Below are 10,187 nucleotides of genomic sequence, written 5' to 3'. Positions count from 1 at the left end.
ATTATCATTCGCAGATGCATAATGCGTGTTATTTAAATAGTTAGCTGTAAAGTCTGTCCTTCACTTCAAAAAACAACAAAATTTGAGGTGTGTTCCATGCTATTGGAAATCCTTAGTCAAAGTAGTTCATTTTTATATATACATATATTTTTATTAAGTAATTCATTTGATAAACAGCATAGATACTAGAGAAGTAGGGTTGCGACATACAAAAAAAAAATCAGGATCAAAACTTATTAAGAGCTCTTTGTGTGATGATGATGTGGGAAATACTGCATTGAAATGACTTGTTTATGAGGTTTGTTTCATATATTGAAAAGTCACCTATTCCTGGTTCTTTAAAATTAGAGCCTTGACAAAATTTAAACGAGAAGCAGAGTGAAATATTAGTACTTACTTACTTACATTAATGCGTAAAAGAAACAGTAACATCCCTGAACATCAGATCTCCAGGACATAACACTTATGTTTTATTACGATTTATTGCAAATAATCACAGCCATCTTGAAGTGCCTTCACATGTAGATCATAATTTTCATCCCTGATATTAAAGAGGGATATTTCCAAGGCCATATACAGTATTTTGTGCTGAAATAATGTACATATAGTGCACCATTGTTGTCAGCCAGGCCTGAAAGTAAGATGAATAGAAGAATGATTTTTATTACATTGTATATTATACATTACATTTTTACACATAATCTTAGTTTTAAAGCAATACTGTTGTGCTTTTCAGCCTCCATATATATATATATATATATTTAAAGCCTGTCTGTAGTCTCCCAGTGTTTACTCTAAATCAGAGTACTAAGATTTGATTGCATTTACGATAAATCTTAATATTAGAACACTAGAATATACTTTGGGGACAGGATCTGAAGAAACTAAAGGTCTGTCATGATAACTAATGTTTTGGACAATACATTTCCCCAGAAATAATTACAATATACAGTATTGTTATCACTTTATAATTTATGCTGCTCATATTAAATACTAGCATAATAATGTAAACATACCCTTTTATGGAGCAAATAATTGGAATATATGAAATGTTAATTTTACAAAATAAATAAAATAATAAAATAAAACCACTGTTTTTTAAAACCGTATCGGCTTATTGGTTTTAAAAGGCTCTTCCTCCAAAAAAAAGTATGATAAATAGAAGAATGATTTTTATTACATTTGTTTTTTATACATTACATTTTATACACATAATTTAGTTTTAAAACAATACTGTTATGTTTTTCAGCCTACAGTTCTATATAGCTAAAGCCTGTCTGTAGTCTCCCACTGCCTTGCAGTGTCTCCAGTGGCTGTGTTCTGGCGACAAGCTGGCAAGAAACAAAAAAGAAACAAATACTAAAACCTTACTAAATCTAGGTCTGTTACGATAACTGATGGTTTTAAAAGTTTTAATTATCAGGAATATATTTAGACCTCAAAATTGGGATATATGAAATGTTTAAATGTACTAAATAAATAAAGCATAAATGAATATAGTAAAACCACTGTTTTTTTAAACAGTATTTGCTCATTTTATGGTTAAATAAATATCAAATATATTACATTTAAGTTACTAATGTAATTCATGTGACAGGACAGGATCTGTCACGATAGCACATTTTTTACACAATAAATTACCGTAATAAATAAATTGCAATATAAATAGAAATATGATATTTCTGTTGTGATTTTGAGACCTTTTTGTGCCACTGATATAAAGTATAACAATGCAGTTGCACATGTTTCCACACCAAAGCTGTGGAATGCAGCTTTAAAACCAAGTCTATTTGGTCTTACTCTTGGAAAATAACATTTATAATCCCTGTCTTTATGTCTTCATGTCTGGAGTTGCATTGGGCATTGTGCCCACTGCACTGCTTTTCAAACACAGTAGATGGCACTGCTGCTTTCAGATATAAGTGTATGATAAGTCAATAACATAGTTGAGCCTGTCTAACAAATATCTATATATAAACCATTTCCCCTTTTTAGAGAAATCAGTTAAATTTTTTCTATTTGATAAAAAATTTGAAAACTAAAATGTGCTTGATTTATACATTCCTAAAAGCACGTATAAAAAATAACTTGTGGTCAGTATGTTGTAATTCGTTGGAAAGGCTAATTTATCGTTACAGGCCTAACTGTAGCTTTTGATTTCATAAAAGTGTTTTATAGATTTGGTCAAATTGCTTGCAGAAACTTAATAATAAGAAATAAAAATAAATGACCACATAAGAAAATAAGAGAAAAACAATTCCCATAAAATAATTATCACAGTTAATACCAGTTTAAGTACAAAAACATTAGCGCTTTGAGTTGAAATAAAATACAGTATATATTACAGATATTTGTAAGTATCTGTAAAATATATTTGCAAATTTGCTAACCTGAGGCCTCCAGAAACCACTAATTAATTCATACAACCATGAGTATTGATTGAATGGTTAAAACTCTGCTTCAGATTTGTCGTAGATATAATAGTTACCTCCTAAATACCACAACACAAACATTTTTAGACAGTGAATAAAGAACTTACCATAAATTGACTCTTAACCAACTTTAATTCTTCATGGCATTTTGGGAAAAGTCCTGAGATTCTGATGTATTTCAGGTATAAACGGGATCTTTGAGTATTGAATTGGTTTAGAAATTGTTAACTAGAGAACAACTAATTGTGGCACAGCTTTAAGATTTTTTCAGGAACTAAATAAATGGTTTTGATAGAATTGTTCATGGAAATCCATCATGATAGTTGGTGTAAAATGATTTATTAATGCCTCTTTCTTGATTTACAGCAGTAAATAGGGTGTATTTCTGCAAGAAATATTCAGAAAGTTTAATGATTTTTAAAAAGAAGAATGAAGGTTACCAGTCCATGGTAAGGTGTTTTTAAAACTTTTAACTTTAAACGTTTTTAAATGTTTAGCTCAGAGCCTTCAGCCTTTCTGCAAAGCAGACATTATTTCTTGTGCTCTGACTGAAGCAAGTTAAAGCTGTTAGAACCTTAATATGCTTTCCAACTACACAAAACCTTTTTTATATGATGTTTTTAATCAAATAATAATTATACAGTGTGTTTACATTCATCCAAAAATGATGTAGCTAATCAGATTACTGCTGTTATCTAATTGTTTAAGTATTCATGTAAACATCACACTCCAATTTCTTTATATTGAACTAAGGTCCAAAAATCTGATAGAAGATTTTTAGCTCAGTAATGGTATTTCTCAGTGCATGTAAACTTTTAACTGGAGTATTCTCAGATTTCTTAGTCTGTGCATGTGTGAAAACAGACCCTGATACCAGAAATAAACAAGCAGTTTATTTCAAACAGCACCTGTGAGATTGAGATAAAATACTTTCAGTGACACAAATACTAATACTAATGTATTTAAATAATCTTTATTGTCCAGCTGATGTATGATCATATTATAGCTTGACGTTTTAAAAAGCTGTGACCTAAACTTTGGGTTTTTATAAGCTGTTTACATCATGTCTGATTCTGTGATCTTATTGGCTGGTTGCAATTGCAAAATCTGATTATTGACCTTCTCATGTAAACTCTTAAGGTTTTCCATAATCTGATTACACAACATTATGTTAACACATTAAATACATTAAGGGAATTTTTGACAAACTCAGCTGATGTACAGTAGCTGAAGTATGGGTGCACATGAACACACTCTTCTTTCATTTAAAATTAATTTATTGATGTATTTTCTTCTTGGTCAGTGGGCAAAACTCACAGTGCCTTTGTAAATATTTTTGTGATTTAATATATATATATATTCAATTTAGCATGCATTTGCTAATCAAACTAGTTAATCATACACAAATACTATACGAGTGTGTATTAAAGTACTGTAATATGCAGACATTTCTCTGATGAGCTTATTTATGTTTTGGTGAAACTGTTCAGACTTTAGAATTTTTAGAAATTTGCAGACACAGAACTTGTGTTGGAAGATGAAGATGCTTCTTATATTAATGAGAATAGCTGATGTTAGTGCTTTAGCTAGTAAAAAAAACAACAGGTAGAATAATGAATGCACACAGGCGTAATCAGACGAGACTCAGAGGGTCAGTTTACTTCTGTTAAGTCTGTTGTAAACGAGTGTACAAAACTTGTAGTGAAGTGTTTGGTGGAAAAATACTGGTGCTTTTTGCTCTGTAGAGATTTGCTGTCCTCAAGAAACGTACTGTACTTACTGAGTTAAGTAAAAAATGGCGCTTTTCTAGAACTAGACAGAACGCTGAATCAAGTAGCAATGACTGTAGAAAACCACAGGTCTAGTGCCTCTGCTGACTGGTTGCAGTGAGATGTGTAGCTCTACCCATCCATGTATGTGTTTAATGAGAAAATAGCCCATGTTTAATCTCCTTTTTTCTTCTTTAACCCCTAATATGCCTTGTCCCGTATACAGGCTACAGATGTAGGTGATAAAAAAAAAAATAATTCTACTAAATTACTTACTTACATTCTGAAAATTTGAGGGCTTTGAAATCTCTTTGGTTTGGAGGACATGAACTGTTTGATTTGTATTCAGGAAAATATTGATTTTAAAATAAAGTTCAGGAAAGAGGCAATTTTATTATTTTATTCATAATATTTTGACATTAGAAGATTTGCTTAAATATTGTTTTGTATATTTTCTATTACGATTATGCTTTTCAGTAATGTTCCTTATTAAACTAGAAAACACTTTTTATGTAATGCTTAAATAGAAATCCTTAAGATTTAGTGGTGTAATGTCAGGCAGACAATTTAAATAATTCCTGGCCTGTTAAGGGGTTAAACTGTTTTTCAATTTTCAGTGTCTAATTCCAAAAGTTATGATTTGTTTTTAGTTGCTATTTAATTTTTTAATAAACAGATGCTTTATGACGGTCGCCAGTTAATAAAATGTTGTTGCAAGTCAGAGAAGGCCATGACAAATGGGAGTGGACATGTGCCGTTAGTGTTTCCTTTGCCACATTTTTATTTAGTCCCAGAAATTCAGTTATTTCTGAAGAAGGCTGGGCTACACTTAGGAATTAAGTGATTGACAGACTTAATTCCTAAATGAGATCAGTATAATTTCATCTAATTTTTTTCTTGTCTAAACTGTATTTCCATCTCCAATGTCCAACAGTCCAGGTCAGTTTTCCCTGTGCTACAACTGCACATTTTTCATTTCCCTCAGATTTATTTATATTTATTTTTTTACATTATATCATAAGAAGACAGGGTTACACCTAGGGATAAAGTGATTGACGGCCTTATCTGAAAGAAACTGCCTTATGTTTATTACATGGAGTAGCTGAGCTGTAAAGAATTTAAATGAGCTCCACTTTTACTGTTGAAACATTATTCTGGACACAGAACACACTGGATACAGAACCACTTTGCTTCTGTGCTTTAAGTTTAATGAAGGTGGTCTGAGACACGTTTAAAGCAAATCTGCCAAATCCATGTTTTCTACAGTCATTACAGAACACTGATTCAAGGACCATCGGTAAACTCTGTGTAAGACTTTTGTAGTTTATCAATAGCTGCTTGTACTTTGAGATCCTTTCCTCAAATTGTAGCATGCACTGTACAAACTTGTGGTGTTAGTGCAGGGTGCACAGAGAGTGTGGTATTTATTTATACATTTTTTTACTTTATTTTTTGATTATCTGAGACCTCATACTGCATGATAGGTGTAGCGTGCTGTGCGTAAAAAAGTCTCCACTGTTGGATTCTTACAGGCTCTGATGTTTCCTTTTAGAGGAAATTAGCATTAAGCCTGTAGGTTAAACAGTCAGAATGAGTTTTTTTTTTATTTTGCAGGCTGCAGTGATTGATTTCTGATATTGTGGAATGCAAGTACCGCAAAGCACTCTCGTATGCAGTGAGCCAAAATGGTGTATGTTCATTTTTTAAATTTAATTCAATTGTTTAATACATACAGTCTGCTTATACACTCACTGGCAGGGAAATAGTCGCACCCAGAAGGAAGGGTCTGATTGCAGTTCTATTCAGAAGAAAGATAAAAAGTTACCAGGAACAATAAATGATGAATAATTTAGAATGGCATGGGAAACTGCTAGTCATTTATTGAGCTTCACATACAGAAGTACACAAGACGTCTCTGCATGAAGCTGTAGAGCAGGGGTCTGCAATTAAGTTTGGCTGTTTGCCAGATATATTAAAATAATTTTAATAATAATTTTGGAAAATTAAGTGTAATGGGATGGAGTGCTACAGACTAGTAGCTCTCCAGCCCAGAGGGTTGTTGAACCCAATTGCAGAACATTTGATTTCAAAGCAGGTAAAACCAAGAAGAAAGGAATAGAAAAAAAAACACACCGCTCCTCATGTGGGATCGAACCCGTGTCGTCAGGGTCGCGATCCAATACACTACCGCTGCCCCGGCTAGTAAATTGGGACGTGGCGGGGGTAAAAAAAACGCCCTTATAAAGAGATAGGAAGACCAAGAACAAGCGGGAAACAGAGAGACCGGAGAGGAATGCAAACAAAAGCTCGCCGGAGAAGCTTTTTTTTTTTCTTTATCATTCATTAAAGTTTAAACAACCTTGTTGCCCATGGCTTGTTGCTGACCCCTGCTGTAGAGGTTCCCAATAGGGTCCTGTGACAATCTATTAATTCTAACAGTTTCTGCAGATTTTGTAGTAGCAGTGGAAGGTTGATAGTATGTCTAATATAATTCCACACTTTTTTAATCTAAGATAGATCTGGCTGTGTGGCTGGTCATGGCATAGTATCTGTGTCTTCAATGCAAGCTTGAGATGGCAGCAGTATGTGAACTAGCATTGTTCTGTTGGAATAGTGCATTGGAGTATGCAGGACCTCATTAACCTGATGTCTGGATGTCAAAGTGCCTGTAATAAAGCCCAAAGAAGTTCTGGCATCATACAAAACTGAACCCAACGTCATGACACCAGGCTTTTTGGATGTGTTAATCCATGTCTACCACAAACACCCACCAAGTTTCATTCTCGTCAATTGATTCCTTCTGGGTGCAACTATTTTTAGACATTGAGTGTATTGAGCATGAGTCCTTACCATTAAAACCTACCGTAGACCCCCCTTAAAGGAGCATTATATTTAAAATAGCTGATTCAGTTTAGTAGTTCATGGCGTAGGCCCAATCCTATATCACCCCTTGGCTCTACCACTTACCCCTACCCCTTGTTTTCGAGTGTAACAGAGTTATAAGGGGAAGGGATGAAATCCTCCACCCTAAGAATTGGGACAACCCTTCAAACACCCAATACGTCATCAGGAGCGCTAAAGTTCAGTAACCTAGCTGCTGCGGGTTAACCAGTTAACATTTGGGCATTGTATGCCTTCAGAAAAGAGGGAGATTAATTATTAAAGCTTTGATTAGCCTTAATTTTATTTATTTTTTTCTTTCCGCCTAAAATGCTGCAGCCCCTGCCGTCTCTTGCACCATTTAAGGTGGAATGGGAAAGTTAGCTTGCCAGCTAGCTACTGAGACAAAATACTAGTGATTTTTTTTTTTTTTTTTTTGAAGAATTTGACCATAAAACATTGAAACTACAAATTAAACTATGGCAATATAGTGCTAATCATCACTTTTAACAAGGAAAATATTTACATTTGTGGGTTTCTTACCAGTGATTCTCATCCCCTTCGTTTGAAGTGTGCATCTGAAAAATCTCAGTTTGAAGGGCTAACAAGACCCATCCCTTCCCCTAACCTACCCCTCCAGCCTAACAAGAATCGGGACACCCCTACCCCTCAGTGTGCACACACAAAACAGAGGGGTAGGGGTAAGGGGTATCTCTGTCTCTGTCTCAAATAATGCTGCTAGGGGAGAAAGTTATTGACTTGCAGTTGTATATGGAATATGAAATAATAAATAAATTTTTACCTTATACTGTGTGAATCATTCCAAAAGGTTTTGTATGATGTATCGAAACCAACCCTAACTGTTCATACTGAATTATCCAGACTGCTCTGGCCCTCTGAACCAGTGGAAACTGACAGCTGAAATCTCTGAGATCTTTTTTTATTCTTCTTCCAAACCATGATGTTGAACAATCTTTGTTTTCAGGTCATTTGAGAGTTGTGTTTTGAGGCTCCCATGTTGCCACTCTAGAGAAGACTGAAAAGGAGAAAAACTTGCAATTGTCCACCTTAACCCTTTCTCATAAATGAATTCACTTGTGTAGATAGGTCAAGGGTCAATAAGCTCACCAAACAAATTTTGCGTTCCAATATTTAGTGCTAAATGTATTTAAATCAGTAAAAAGACAAGGGTGCCCACATTTATGCACCTGCCTAATCCTAATTTTGTTTAAAGAATAATTGCACATTTTCTGTAAATCCTATAAACTTCATTTTACTTCTCAAATATCACTGTGTTCGTCTGCTATATGATATGTTTAACTGAAATTTCTGATCTGAACAACCAATGATTTATTAAGGAAAATCATGAAAAATATCAGGAGTAACCAAAATTTTGCAAACCACTGTATCTAATGAATTAAATGTATAAACATATAAAGGAGACTTTCTAGGTTTAGGAATGCTTGATGGAATTAAAATCATGGAATTAAAATCAGGTATTTTCCTTGGCCATTCCTTTTGTGGTCCATTCATCGTAAAATTCTGACACAATATGAAGAACAACTGGCAGGTTCACATTAAAAAGTTAAAAAGTGAAAAACGCCAACAAATTGGGCATACCAGGTATTTGTGTGACATCTGCAGTTTATTATTATGACTGTGGAAATGGATATAATATTGCTGTGTTATGCTGGTCCAGACCCAGGATCCATTAAGTCCAATGTGTCTTAAATGTTTATGTATAATACTGGACATGAGTATGAGCCCACTGTCTCTAAATCCAGGTTTGCCCTTTAGGAAGTTGAAGATTTTTTGCCTGGTGGGTCGGCCATATGAAGGCCTGTCGTTTTCTCACCTCAGCTTTATACAACCAGAGGAAACAAAGCTGAAATTTAAATAGATCTCTGATCTCTGGCTATATATATGTATATGAAAATGTACTTTATTTATTTATTTATTTTTTCTTATTTTTATATGTTAAGTCATAAATACATGTATTACTTTAATATACTGTATGGTGTCATTCAGTAGTTTACGCAATGGTTTTTCTATAGTGAAGAGGGTCATGAGACCACAAGAAAGTTTTGGTTATAAACTAACTTTTGCTTTTGAAAGAATTTAACAAAAAATACCACTTGCATTCATATACTTTCATCAGTGGTGTAACACATTTCAACCTGTGTAACTAAACATTGTGTTTACACTCTGTAACTACAGTCCATTCGATTTTTTTTTTCAATCAATGCATTTACATGCACTTGTAATTGCAATTGCAACCAGCCAATAATTTCACAGATCATTTTTTGCTAAAGTAGCTAAAGTCAGTGCAAGCATGTACTGAGAAATCTGATTACTGAACTAGAAGCCATCTCTCTATATTCAGATTCCTTAACCAGAGTATGCCCTTTACATGACTCTTACATGATTCTTGAATAATCAGACTACTGGAGAAATCTGATTACGATCAGATTACGTGCATGAAAATCTGTGCAATCTGATTTCTACTTTGCAACCAACCAATAATCTCATATAAGGATGTGACCTAAACTTCGATACAAAATAGTCAGTATAACCATATACATGCAATAAGAAATCTGATTATTCATTAAAAAAAAATCAAATCCAACTGGATTTCTTAATCAGATTTCTGCTCCTTGATCTGATCTAAGAAATCTGAGTATATCGGTTGTTTGTATGACCACTTCAATAATCAGATAACTGCAGAAATCTGATTATGATATTGATATGATGAATATGATCAGATTACTAAAAACATTATTATTCCACAGAAAAGACCAACAAAAAAAATCTGTATTTGTTTTTATTATTAAAAATGTGTTGAGTGGGTTTTTATATTTAGTGGCTCAGTGATTCTCATATTTATGAACTTGATATATCGTACCGCTCCATCATAAATGTTACAACACTTTACACTGTGTACACATGATACTGTGTATCCAATTCAGACAATCAATATCTTACAAGTCACTGTTTGTCCCGTATCTACAGGAAGAAACACCATCATTCACACTCGCTGGCCTTGTCATTATATCCTCTTAAACTCTCCCAGTGGAGTAACTGCTCACATGTCTCAGATCTGACCACC

This window comes from Astyanax mexicanus, chromosome 7, assembly GCF_023375975.1.
Source record: "Astyanax mexicanus isolate ESR-SI-001 chromosome 7, AstMex3_surface, whole genome shotgun sequence".
Lineage (NCBI taxonomy): Eukaryota > Metazoa > Chordata > Actinopteri > Characiformes > Acestrorhamphidae > Astyanax > Astyanax mexicanus.
The sequence above is the reverse complement of the archived record's forward strand: the minus strand, read 5'-3'. Positions refer to the sequence as shown.